This window comes from Gopherus flavomarginatus, chromosome 8 (genome assembly GCF_025201925.1).
Source record: "Gopherus flavomarginatus isolate rGopFla2 chromosome 8, rGopFla2.mat.asm, whole genome shotgun sequence".
Classification (NCBI taxonomy): Eukaryota; Metazoa; Chordata; order Testudines; family Testudinidae; genus Gopherus; species Gopherus flavomarginatus.
Genome location: NC_066624.1, coordinates 91461104 through 91472901, shown reverse-complemented (window position 1 = coordinate 91472901; position 11798 = coordinate 91461104). Strand labels below are relative to the sequence as shown.

At 51.9% G+C, this 11798-nt stretch overlaps 1 long non-coding RNA gene across 1 annotated transcript; it reads right to left on the bottom strand.

Annotated features, from left to right (window-relative positions):
• Nucleotides 1-8054: 8054 nt before the first annotated feature.
• LOC127057309 (uncharacterized) lies at nucleotides 8055-8752 on the bottom strand. Its single transcript, XR_007776057.1, has 3 exons — nucleotides 8669-8752; nucleotides 8506-8605; nucleotides 8055-8455 (listed from the first exon to the last, which is right to left on the bottom strand). It is a non-coding gene; the product is annotated as an uncharacterized LOC127057309 (long non-coding RNA).
• Between the last annotated feature and the right edge of the window lie 3046 nt (nucleotides 8753-11798).

The window sequence follows — 11798 nt, the reverse complement described above, 5'->3', positions numbered from 1 at the left end:
CCCGCGGCTCGTCTCTCCCTCCGCACACCAAGCTCACGGGATGCGCCGCTCACTTCCCATTGGCTGCCACTGGCCCTGGCTGCCTCCCAATAGGGTGGGGGAACGGAGTGGGAGGGTGTCGTGGCGGGGCTGCTACCCTGGCAACCGCTTTCAACACAAGGCCTGGCTTGGGCTGCTGGCCAGGTCTAGAAGCTTCTAGCTGTGCGCGAGCCTCAAGGACAGTAGGTTACGTGGGCGGACAGCATCGTGACAGGGGGAGGGGAGCCCTAGGGCAGGGACCGGGCAGGGCACCGTGACAGGGGGAGGAGATCCCTAGGGCAGCCTGGGGGGCAGGGACCGGGCAGGGCACCGTGACAGGGGGAGGAGATCCCTAGGGCAGCCTGGGGGGCAGGGACCGGGCAGGGCACCGTGACAGGGGGAGGGGAGCCCCTAGGGCAGGGACCGGACAGGGCACCGTGACAGGGGGAGGGGAGCCCCTAGGGCAGGGACCGGGCAGGGCACCGTGACAGGGGGAGGGGAGCCCCTAGGGCAGGGACCGGGCAGGGCACCATGACAGGGGGACGAGATCCCTAGGGCAGCCTGGGGGGCAGGGACCGGGCAGGGCACCGTGACAGGGGGAGGGGATCCCTAGGGCAGCCTGGGGGGCAGGTACCGGGCAGGGCACCGTGACAGGGGGAGGGGTTCCCTAGGGCAGCCTGGGGGGCAGGGACCGGGCAGGGCACCGTGACAGGGGGAGGGGATCCCTAGGGCAGCCTGGGGGGCAGGGCACTGTGACAGGGGGAGGGGAGCCCCAAGGACAAGGCACAGGGCAGAAGGGACACAGCAGCACAATAAAGTGGGTTGCAGCATAAGTACTTGGACGCACAGCACCAAAATATTAGGGGCACCAGAACATAGGGATGGAAAGCCATGAAGTATGTGGGGGGGGGAGTTGGGTGGGGGACAGTTACCTCAGAGAGATGCTCCGGAGAAAACTATGGCACAGGGGCACTAAATAACCATATGGCACCCTAGGGCCTCTTAGGAGGAAGCACAGGCTCATGGTATATAGGAAGCCTAGGGCCACAGCATGTGGGGTTTGCTGCACCCAGAATGGAGTGCTACCCCCACAGCACTATTGTACAGGGTCCCTAGGGAGGAAGCCAAAGAAAAGTCCAAGGGCAAGGAGCCAAAGCAAACAGTGCACTGTAAGACAATGAAACAATGAAAAATAGCAGAGACTTGGAAAAATATATTCTGTAGCTAGGAAGTAATAGGCTATTTAGAGACAAGGAACAGAATTTGCACAAGAGGTGGAGATGGGAAGAATTGCCCTTATTTCCACTTTCAAATTATTCATTATTTGTTTTACTCTAGCCCTAGGAGCCTTAGTCGTAGACCAGTATCCCTGAGTGTTAGGGCCTTTGCAAATGCAGACCAAAAAGACAGTCCCTAACCCCCAAGGCTTACACTCTACTTCAGTGATACTCAGACAGAGGCTCGCAAGCCACAGGTGGCTCTTTAGTGTGTTTCCTGCAGCTCTTTGCAGCATGTGATATTAAAACAATATGATTTAATTACTAACCAATCTGAGTTGTTAACCAGTCAGGATGCTTTTACTATGTTATTAACCAATTGTAGTGGATAAAATAATAATAGTTGGCCCTGGTCTACACTACAAGTTTAGGTCAAATTTAACAGTGTTAGATCAGTTTAACCCTGCACCAGTAGTGTAGCTGGTGGGATTCAGCGGAAGCAGCTGCTTCCACTCGGGCCAGCAGGCGCAGAAGCTGCGCCTGCTGGCTGCACGGCCGGAGGAGCCGCAGGGCGGCAGCCCGACGCGGAAGCGGCGCCTGCCGGCCGCGCTGCCCGCCCCACGGCCGGAGGAGCCGTGGGGCAGCAGGCCGGCTCGGAAGCCGCACCTGCCAGCCGTGCTGCCCACTGGCCACGCTGCCCGCCACACAGCCAGAGGAGCCGCAGGGCGGCAGGCCGTCTTGGAAGCCGCGCCTGCCAGCCACGCTGCCCGCCGCATGGCCGGAGGAGCTGCGGGGCGGCAGGCCGTCTCGGAAGCCGCGCCTGCTGGCCGCGCTGCCTGCTGCACGGCTGGAGGAGCCGTGGGGCAGCAGACCGGCGCGGAAGGCCGGCGCGGAAACGCAGGAGGAAAGATGAGCGGGGGGGGGGTCTGGGGGCATGGCCAGAGGGGGAAAGCCAAGGGGGCGTGGCCAGAGGGGGAGCCAAGGAGGGGACACCTTTTTTTTGTTTTTTGCTCCCTCTACCCTGAAAACCTGGCCACGCCACTGCTCTGCACCTGTCCACACGACCAAGCCTGTTTTGTCGACTTAAAGGGCTCTTAAAATTGATTTCTGTACTCCTCTCCGGATCGGGGCTTAGCACTAAAATTGACCTCACTGTGTCGAATTTGGGGTAGTCTGGACGCAATTCGACAGTATTGGCCTCCAGGTGCTATCCCAGAGTGCTCCATTGTGACTCCTCCAGACAGCACTCTCAACTCACATGCACAGCCCAGGTAGATAGGAAAAGCCCTGGGAACTTTTGAATTTCATTTCCTGTTTGGCCAGTGTGGCGAGCTGATTAACACAGGTGACCATGCAGTCCTACTGCACCGTCTGCTTCACCAGTGGAGAACTGCAATTACCATAAAGCTCCGCTCACTCTGCTCCACCAGACTGTCAAAGCCCAGCAGCAGCTCGCTCAGCCAGACAGTGTGCTGGGTGCTGCTCAGCCCCAGCATGCTGCCACCGGGGAGCACCCAGCCAGCCCAGCCCAGCGTCACTGCCCAGCTCAGCCCTGCTCCCACGCATTGCGTGGGCTCTTAGGCCCTCTTTCTGCAACTCTCCTCACCACACACCTTTTAGCCTCGCTCTGAGGCCATGTCTACATCTAAAATTTTGCAGCGCTGGTTGTTACAGCTGTATTAGTACAGCTGTATAGGGCCAGCGCTGCAGAGTGGCCACACTTACAGCAACCAGCGCTGCAAGTGGTGTTAGATGTGGCCACACTGCAGCGCTGTTGGGCGGCTTCAAGGGAGGTTCGGGGAACGCGAGAGCAAACCGCGGCGAAGCTGGTCTCCTTTCCCAGTTTGCTCTCTCGTTCCCCGAACCCCCGAACAAGCAGGTCTCCTTCCCTGCGGTTTGCTGGGTGGTTCGGGGAACGCGAGAGCAAACCCGGGAAAGGAGACCAGCTTCGCCGCGGTTTGCTCTCGCGTTCCCCGAACAAGCAGGTCTCCTTCCCTGCGGTTTGCAGGGTGGTTCCGGGAAACGCGAGAGCAAACCGCGGCGAAGCTGGTCTCCTTTCCCGGTTTGCTCTCGCGTTCCCGGAACCACCCAGCAAACCTCAGGGAAGGAGACCTGCTTACTCGGGGTTCGGGGAACGCGAGAGCAAACCGCGGCGAAGCTGGTCTCCTTTCCCGGTTTGCTCTCGCGTTCCCGGAACCACCCAGCAAACCTCAGGGAAGGAGACCTGCTTGCTCGGGGTTCGGGGAACGCGAGAGCAAACCGGGGAAGGAGACCAGCTTGATTACCAGAGGCTTCCTCAGGTATGCTGGGATACCTGCTTATTCCACGGAGGTCAAGAAAAGCGCTGGTAAGTGTCTATATTTGATTACCAGCGCTGGATCACCAGCGCTGGATCCTCTACACCCGAGACCAAACGGGAGTACGGCCAGCGCTGCAAACAGGGAGTTGCAGCACTGGTGGTGCCCTGCAGATGTGTACACCTCCTAAGTTGCAGCGCTGTAACTCCCTCACCAGCGCTGCAACTTTCTGATGTAGACAAGCCCTAAGCCTCCTCTCTTCCCCCAGCAGTGTCTGAGCAGCTCCTGGCTCGCTGGCCTCCCGTAGCTCCCGAGACCAAGCCTCTCGGAGCAGCCCCCTTCCTGAGTGGCAGTGTTGTGTTGCAGGGGGAGTTAGCTCTTTATTCCCTTCTCTGACTCTTCATTCTCAGTCACACACACAGCCCCCATGCTATCCCAGCCCTCCCCCGCTTTTCCATCACAAGTGTTTTCCCCACCTCCCCCCATGCCACAACACGGCCACTTTTTAAATCGCCTTCTCAATCGTCCTCGAGTAGAAGATTGCCTGTATCCCCTCTCTCCAAAACACACTTTTCACTTCGCTCCCGCCCTTCCCATACTGCGTCCCTCACCCTTCAGCCCTTTCCCCAAAAATGTCTTTCTCCACATCGCAATGCTCGGCTTCTCATTGTCACCACACACCCCTCCCCTGGACTGCTCTACTTATCCCTTCATTAGATTTCTGCATGGGTTTTTGGATCCCTTCAGTTGCTGGGTTAGTGGTTATCTACTATGTCTATTTACTTTGGCAGTGCAGCTTTTGGCTCAGGCAGCTCAGCTGGTAAATTTCATGTTTGTTATGCCCGATTTGACAGATACTCATACATTTGGTTGCTCTGCATTAGTGGTATAGTTATATATGCAATACGGATATAAAAGGTATTGGTTCATAAAGGTTTATTTTGTAATGACAGGAGTGACTTATCTTTAAAGGTGGAAAAACAGAAGTTCCCTAAAGACGACTAGACTAAAAAACAACTGAAGTTGTGACTCTTAGTTACCGACAGTGTTTTACCAGTCAGATAAAAAATAAAAATAGTCTGACAATAGAGTTGGTATTCTGAGAGATTTTATTCTTTCTGTTTTAGCTTTCGGTGTGTATCTATTTAAAAATATTGTCCCTTTCAAAGAAGAAGTGAAATATCAACTGTTTGAAACCCGAAACTGTAGACACACAACTGAATAGCCTTTCCTTGGAGCCTCTAAAAACAGCTGATGCAAATGAAATGGGATTTTTAAGCAGCACCCAGGACACAACAGCAGTGGTGACAGTGAGCTGAGTTGAGTGGGTTCCATGTTTGCCATGGTATGGCATCTGCACGGAAAAAAGGCGCAAAGCGATTGTCTGCTGTTGTTTTCTCAGAGGGAGGGGCGACTGACGACATGTACCCAAAACCACCCGCAACAATGTTTTTGCCCCAGCAGGCATTGGGAGCTCAACCCAGAATTCCAATGGGCAGTGGAGACTGCGGGAACTGTGGGATAGCTACCCACAGTGCTACACTCTGAAAGTCTACGCTAGCCACGGTACTGTGGACGCACTCCACCAACTTAATGTGCTTAGTGTGGACACTCACAATCGACTGTATAAAATCGCTTCCTAAAAATCGACTTCTATAAATTCGACCTAATTTCGTAGTGTAGACATACCCTTAGTCATTTTACTGTGAGAATAATATACATCTATAGTAAATAAAACAATAAATTCATATTACTGTGGCTCTTTTGGGTAATGGTGATTGCTAATTAGGCTCCTGAACCACTGAGGTCTAAGTATCACTGGTCTAAGTAAAACAAGAAATTATGGATGGATACAGACAGGTGGGGAGAATAGCAGGAACAATGAGATGATGTTGGTTCACATGACAGGCTGGTCTCTTGCACACTACTAGTCAAACTGTTGTCAAGTTTTATCAGGTATCACAGCAAAGTTTTGAGAAATTTGAAGATGGATAATGTGGTGGCTTTGTGGATATTTACCAGGAACACCGCCCAAGCGTGTGAGGCAGCATGGGAGAAAGGATGAAGGTATCTGAAACTGTAACAAGTGGACGGTGGAGGCTCACGCCATTGAGTAATCAGAGGCAAACATTTACAAACTAATCACTGAGTCTCAGAATGTGAGACTTGGCAAGCACTGCATTAGAGTACTGGTTTTCTGTAGCTAAATACAAATAAGTCTACTTGGTAACAACTTGCATAACAGGATTTGTGTACATTTAGCTGGCCAGGGTTGTGAAATCCTTGACCATAGGTTCTCTATTCATCAGTCCATTGTATATGTATGAAGGGTGGGTCAAGGATCTGTCCCTAAATTGGTAGTATCTGTGTCCTCAACTGCCATTGACTTCAATGGTTCTTTGCTACTTGGTGGAGATCAGATTAGTAAATACATAGTAAAGGTAATAAAATTAGTTTTGTTTTTTAAAATTGTGTGTTCATCCATACAAGTTTTCTTTTCATAGAAAAGGGTTCTGAAATGTCATTACCTGATGAGAGGGAGAACAAAGTGTTTCAGTGGTAGGGTTTAGCTGTTGGCTGAAAGCTACAAGTACTGTGAATTCTATAGGCTGCTATAAGGCTTTTGGGTCCCCTGGGATTCTAAAATCTCGATCCATTACTTTGTGATGTACTTTTCATTACTAAGTTTGTCTCTTAGATTCTAAATATTCCTTACATACTAATGCAAAGACATCTTAAGAGAAAAATCACTATTTAGGAACAGAACCTATTGGTACCAATGAAACAGTAAATAAGGCTAAGGGTTTGTCATGATTATTTTTAGTAGAATCATAGAATATCAGGGTTGGAAGGGACCTCAGGAGGTCATTTAGTCCAACCCCCTACTCAAAGCAGGACAAAGTCATGGACAAGTCATGGGTAATAAACAAAAATTCATGGAAGCCTATGACCAGTTTTTGACTTTTACTAAAAATAATTGTGACAAAATGGGAAGGGGGGGGTCTAGCACCCACTGCTGCTGTGGCTCTGGGGTCCACAGATGCCTGTGGGGGCTGAGAGTACTGAGGTTCCCCCCCTCCCCATGGCAGCTAGGAGCTGTGGAGTCTCCTCACTGCCTGCGACAGCCGGAAGCTGCTAGGGGCCTCCCGCTGTAGAGCTGCAGGGCTGGAGGCTGGGAGCTATGGGGGGTTGCCACCTGCAGCAACTGAGAGCTACAGGGCCCTGCTGGCTTAACACTCCAGCTCAAGTGCCCCGGTGCTGAAGTGAAAATGTTACTGAGGTCTCTGGAAGTGATTAATTCAAACCACTGTTCAAAAAAATGACAGTTTCTGTGATACTATTAACTTTTGTGGTACAAAGCAAACTTTGATCCAGCTTAACTGGAATGTGGGAATTAAGCTGCACAGTTAGCTCCACAGTGTAGGGGCTGTTGCTAGGGAAAAGATGGCATGACTGGAGTACTTCTGCACTCTAGTAATTCCCAGCTGCTGGAATGGTCCCTGATGGATAACTTCAGCTGGCACAATTTAGAGCAGCAATTTGTTTCTTGGGATCTGATTGGCAGCCTGAGGATCAGACTTACAGCCATCTTTATGGTCTTCCCACCTGAGCTCCTGTGAACGTCAAACATCCAGTCCCAAGGATCAGGAACACAGCTTTGCAAAGTCTCCCGGCATCTTTGCATGCCTGAATGTTTAGGAGATGGGGCTAGAGCAGATCAGGAAAGTGACTTGTTATGATTTGGGTGAAACCCAGTTGTGGGTTGAGTAAAAAGTCATTCAAACCGAGGTGTGAACACACCCTTCATTCAAGATATTTGTAAGAGACACTTAAGGGGCCACACCTTAAACAAGGACTAATAGAGTCTGCCCAGAAGCTAGTAGTATTCTGTGAGCAAGGCATTCCACTGTGTACTGGGACCAGGGGTGTGTATGTGAGAGAGAAAACAGAACACACAAACTGAAAGCAGACACATAACAGAAAGTGAGGCAGAGGGTATGTCTACATCTACAATTTTGCAGCGCTGGTTGTTACAGCTGTATTAGTACAGCTGTATAGGGCCAGCGCTGCAGAGTGGCCACACTTACAGCAACCAGCGCTGCAAGTGGTGTTAGATGTGGCCACACTGCAGCGCTGTTGGGCGGCTTCAAGGGGGGTTCGGGGAACGCGAGAGCAAACCGCAGGGAAGCAGGTCTCCTTCCCCGGTTTGCTCCAGTGTTCCCCGAACCCCCCTGCAAACCGCGGGGAAGGAGAGCTGTTTGCTCGGGGAACGCGAGAGCAAACAGCGGGGAAGCAGGTCTCCTTCCCCGGTTTGCTCCAGTTTTCCCCGAACCCCCCTGCAAACCGCGGGGAAGGAGACCTGCTTGCTCGGGGGTTCGGGGAACGCGAGAGCAAACCAGGGAAGGAGACCTGCTTGCACGGGGGTTCAGGGAACGCGAGAGCAAACCGGGGAAGGAGACCTGCTTGCACGGGGGTTCGGGGAACGCGAGAGCAAACCGGGGAAGGAGACCTGCTTCCCCGCGGTTTGCTCTCGCGTTCCCCGAACCCCCCTGCAAACCGCGGGGAAGGAGACCTGCTTGCTCGGGGGTTCGGGGAACGCGAGAGCAAACCGGGGAAGGAGACCTGCTTGCTCGGGGGTTCGGGGAACGCGAGAGCAAACCGGGGAAGGAGACCTGCTTGCTCGGGGGTTCGGGGAACGCGAGAGCAAACCAGGGAAGGAGACCTGCTTGCACGGGGGTTCGGGGAACGCGAGAGCAAACCGGGGAAGGAGACCTGCTTGCACGGGGGTTCGGGGAACGCGAGAGCAAACCGGGGAAGGAGACCTGCTTGCTCGGGGGTTCGGGGAACGCGAGAGCAAACCGGGGAAGGAGACCTGCTTGCACGGGGGTTCGGGGAACGCGAGAGCAAACCGGGGAAGGAGACCTGCTTGCTCGGGGGTTCGGGGAACGCGAGAGCAAACCAGGGAAGGAGACCTGCTTGCACGGGGGTTCGGGGAACGCGAGAGCAAACTGGGGAAGGAGACCTGCTTGCACAGGGGTTCGGGGAACGCGAGAGCAAACCGGGGAAGGAGACCTGCTTCCCCGCGGTTTGCTCTCGCGTTCCCCGAACCCCCCTGCAAACCGCGGGGAAGGAGACCTGCTTGCTCGGGGGTTCGGGGAACGCGAGAGCAAACCGGGGAAGGAGACCTGCTTGCTCGGGGGTTCGGGGAACGCGAGAGCAAACCGGGGAAGGAGACCTGCTTTCACGGGGGTTCGGGGAACGCGAGAGCAAACCGGGGAAGGAGACCTGCTTGCTCGGGGGTTCGGGGAACGCGAGAGCAAACCGGGGAAGGAGACCTGCTTGCACGGGGGTTCGGGGAACGCGAGAGCAAACCGGGGAAGGAGACCTGCTTGCTCGGGGGTTCGGGGAACGCGAGAGCAAACCGGGGAAGGAGACCTGCTTCCCCGCGGTTTGCTCTCGCGTTCCCCGAACCCCCCTGCAAACCGCGGGGAAGGAGACCCGCTTGGGGGGGGGATTCGGAGAACACCGGAGCAAACCGCGGGGAAGGATACCTGCTTGATTACCAGAGAGGCTTCCTCAGGTATGCTGGGATACCTGCTTATTCCACGGAGGTCAAGAAAAGCGCTGGTAAGTGTCTACACTTGATTACCAGCGCTGGATCACCAGCACTGGATCCTCTACACCCGAGACAAAACGGGAGTACGGCCAGCGCTGTAAACAGGGAGTTGCAGCGCTGGTGATGCCCTGCAGATGTGTACACCTCCTAAGTTGCAGCGCTGTAACCCCCTCACCAGCGCTGCAACTTTGTGATGTAGACAAGCCCAGAGACAAAAAGCAAGAAAGCCAAGCGGTAGCCTTTGAGCACAGTGTGTGACCCTGTAAACACAAAAGAGAGCACTTTTGGGTTTGGTGTTGGGTAAAGACGCTTCAGTCTGTAAGTTAAGTAACTGCTTCTTTTGTTCTTAGTTCCTCTTGGATTCAGAGAAGCAGGACTTAGTACATCATTTTAAATAAGATTGCATCAAAGAAAAGACCAGACTCCATCAATTTTTACTTCCAACTGGAACATCCCCAAAGCACCTATCTTTGACTAACTACTCAGATCAAAAAGGGGCAACACTGGTGTTAGGAGTAGGATCTAGTTTCCAGGGAGAGAGATTGTGAGCTGGTATTCCTGTTGAACCAAGATGGAACTGTGATGCTTTGGGGGTCCACCCAGAACTGTAAGAGGTTCTGGCACCACCTGTCTAGTAACCCTAGATGTGTCTGTGCTGTGCAGTTTTGACTTGGAGCCCTGACCCCAGCAACATACAGGATAGGGGCCTCACCCTGGCTTCCGCCAACCTAGTTACTCCTTACAGAGTGACACCCACAGCCCTTCCAGTCCCAAGTCTCCCTAAAACTAACATGACACCTTTGAGACACAGATTATGACACCAGTGTGTTGGGGCAATGAGTGTATCAGGCCTGATGTAAGTTGTGGTATGGTGTGCCCTCTGCTAGTTAGCACTGAGGGACTCCCTGGGTCACAGGACTATATAATGGAATTACTTGCAGAAATCAGAAATGCCGAGCAGGAATTAAAATGAGACCTAAAACTGGAGCTAGAGATTTTGCAAAAGGAATTAACACAGGGCCTAAAACAAGAGCTGGAGGTTCCCAGAAAGAACTCAGAGATGATTCGTAGGTTGAGATAAAATCCCTTTTGGAACAGAAATTACAAAGTGCCTGGACAAACTGGAAACCAACTGCCATGCAGCAAAGCTAGAATGGTAAAATAGCTTGATGAGGTAACCAGCAACCTGACTGCCACAGAACAGAATTTTTCCATTAAATAGTGGAGACCAAGTAGGCTTTGACCAGTTTAGAACTTGCTAACCAAGATGAGCTGTAAGGACCGAAGGAGCTGAAAATTCAACTCCAGAAGGAAATTAAAGGGTCACAGATCACAGCAGAAGGCAAGTGCCTGGATCTGGAAGTGACCAATTAGAGGACTTGGGTGAGACTGGACATTTACAACAGTTTTTTACTCTGTAACCCATAGAGGGGAGGTCAGGCTGTCCCAGCTCAGATGATGCAAACGCCTGCTATCTTTGAGGGGAAAACTCCCTGTGAGTCTTATTTGGCTCAATTCAACATTGTAATTCGAATGGCTGGGAAGAAAGACAGAAAAAGGCAGCCAATTTCAGTGGCCCAGCTGTGATGCAGGTGCAGAACTCACACCCAGAAAAGAAAATGAGTCATCCAAACCTCGTATAAGCTTCAGACATGTAGTTTGGAGCTAGCTATCAATCTGAGCTGGCCAGGGCACAGCTAAAAGCTAGGAGAGGGAAATATGAAACCCCACCTCAACTGGCAGAGGACCTGTGGAGGCTTGCGTTCCTGGCATATCCAGATACCAACAAGACCTTCCAGGATAAGTTGGTGATGGATCAGTTTATAGGTGCTTAGCTGGACTTGAACTTGCAGATCAAGATCAGTAAGAGGAGGCCAAAGCCACTCTAAGAGGCTATGGAATTTGCCACAGAACTTGTATCTTTCTTTGCAGCAGTGCACCAGAAGAGGAAGCAACTAAGTTGATCTCCAAGAGCCCTCTAAGTACGGCTCTGTGTCTGATGAAAGAGGGGATTCTAATTTGGTCCATGACATTACTGAATGATTAAAAGAACTGAAAAATTATTCAGTTTGCAAAACAAGGGAAAGCTGCAATAATGAAAAAATTAAAGGAAACAGTTCAGTTAAATGCTAGTAATGTGACAAAATTCGCCACAGAAGAAAGGATTGTTATAAATATAAGCCAAGACAGACAGCCAGAAATGTCTTGTGAAATCTCCCAGTTTGGGGAAATGGAAAACACAAAGCTGAAGGGTCAAAGCTTGGTAGAATCACGAAGAGCAGCCCCACCAGTTTTGTGTAGATCTGGGCAGCTGAACACCAACAATGGGAGTTTGGCTATTGAGTGTGTATTAGGATCTATAAAATGCACAGGGGTGATTGAGACTGGCTCAAACATACGTTATTAAACCAGACTTTCTTAAAAAGTCTAGGGAATCAGGTATCCAAACTGAAATGGAGACATTGACTGGGGTAAGGGTACCCATTCAAAAATTGAGTTTGAAGATTGGTCCTCTGGAATTTGAGCAAGAAGTCTGGGTGACTGAAATAGATGAGTTAACAATGGACTTGGATTTCTTTATAGTTAACAACTGTGTACAATAATCAGTGCCAGGAAAGGTGTCTTTCAATTCAGTCTGTGGAAATTCCC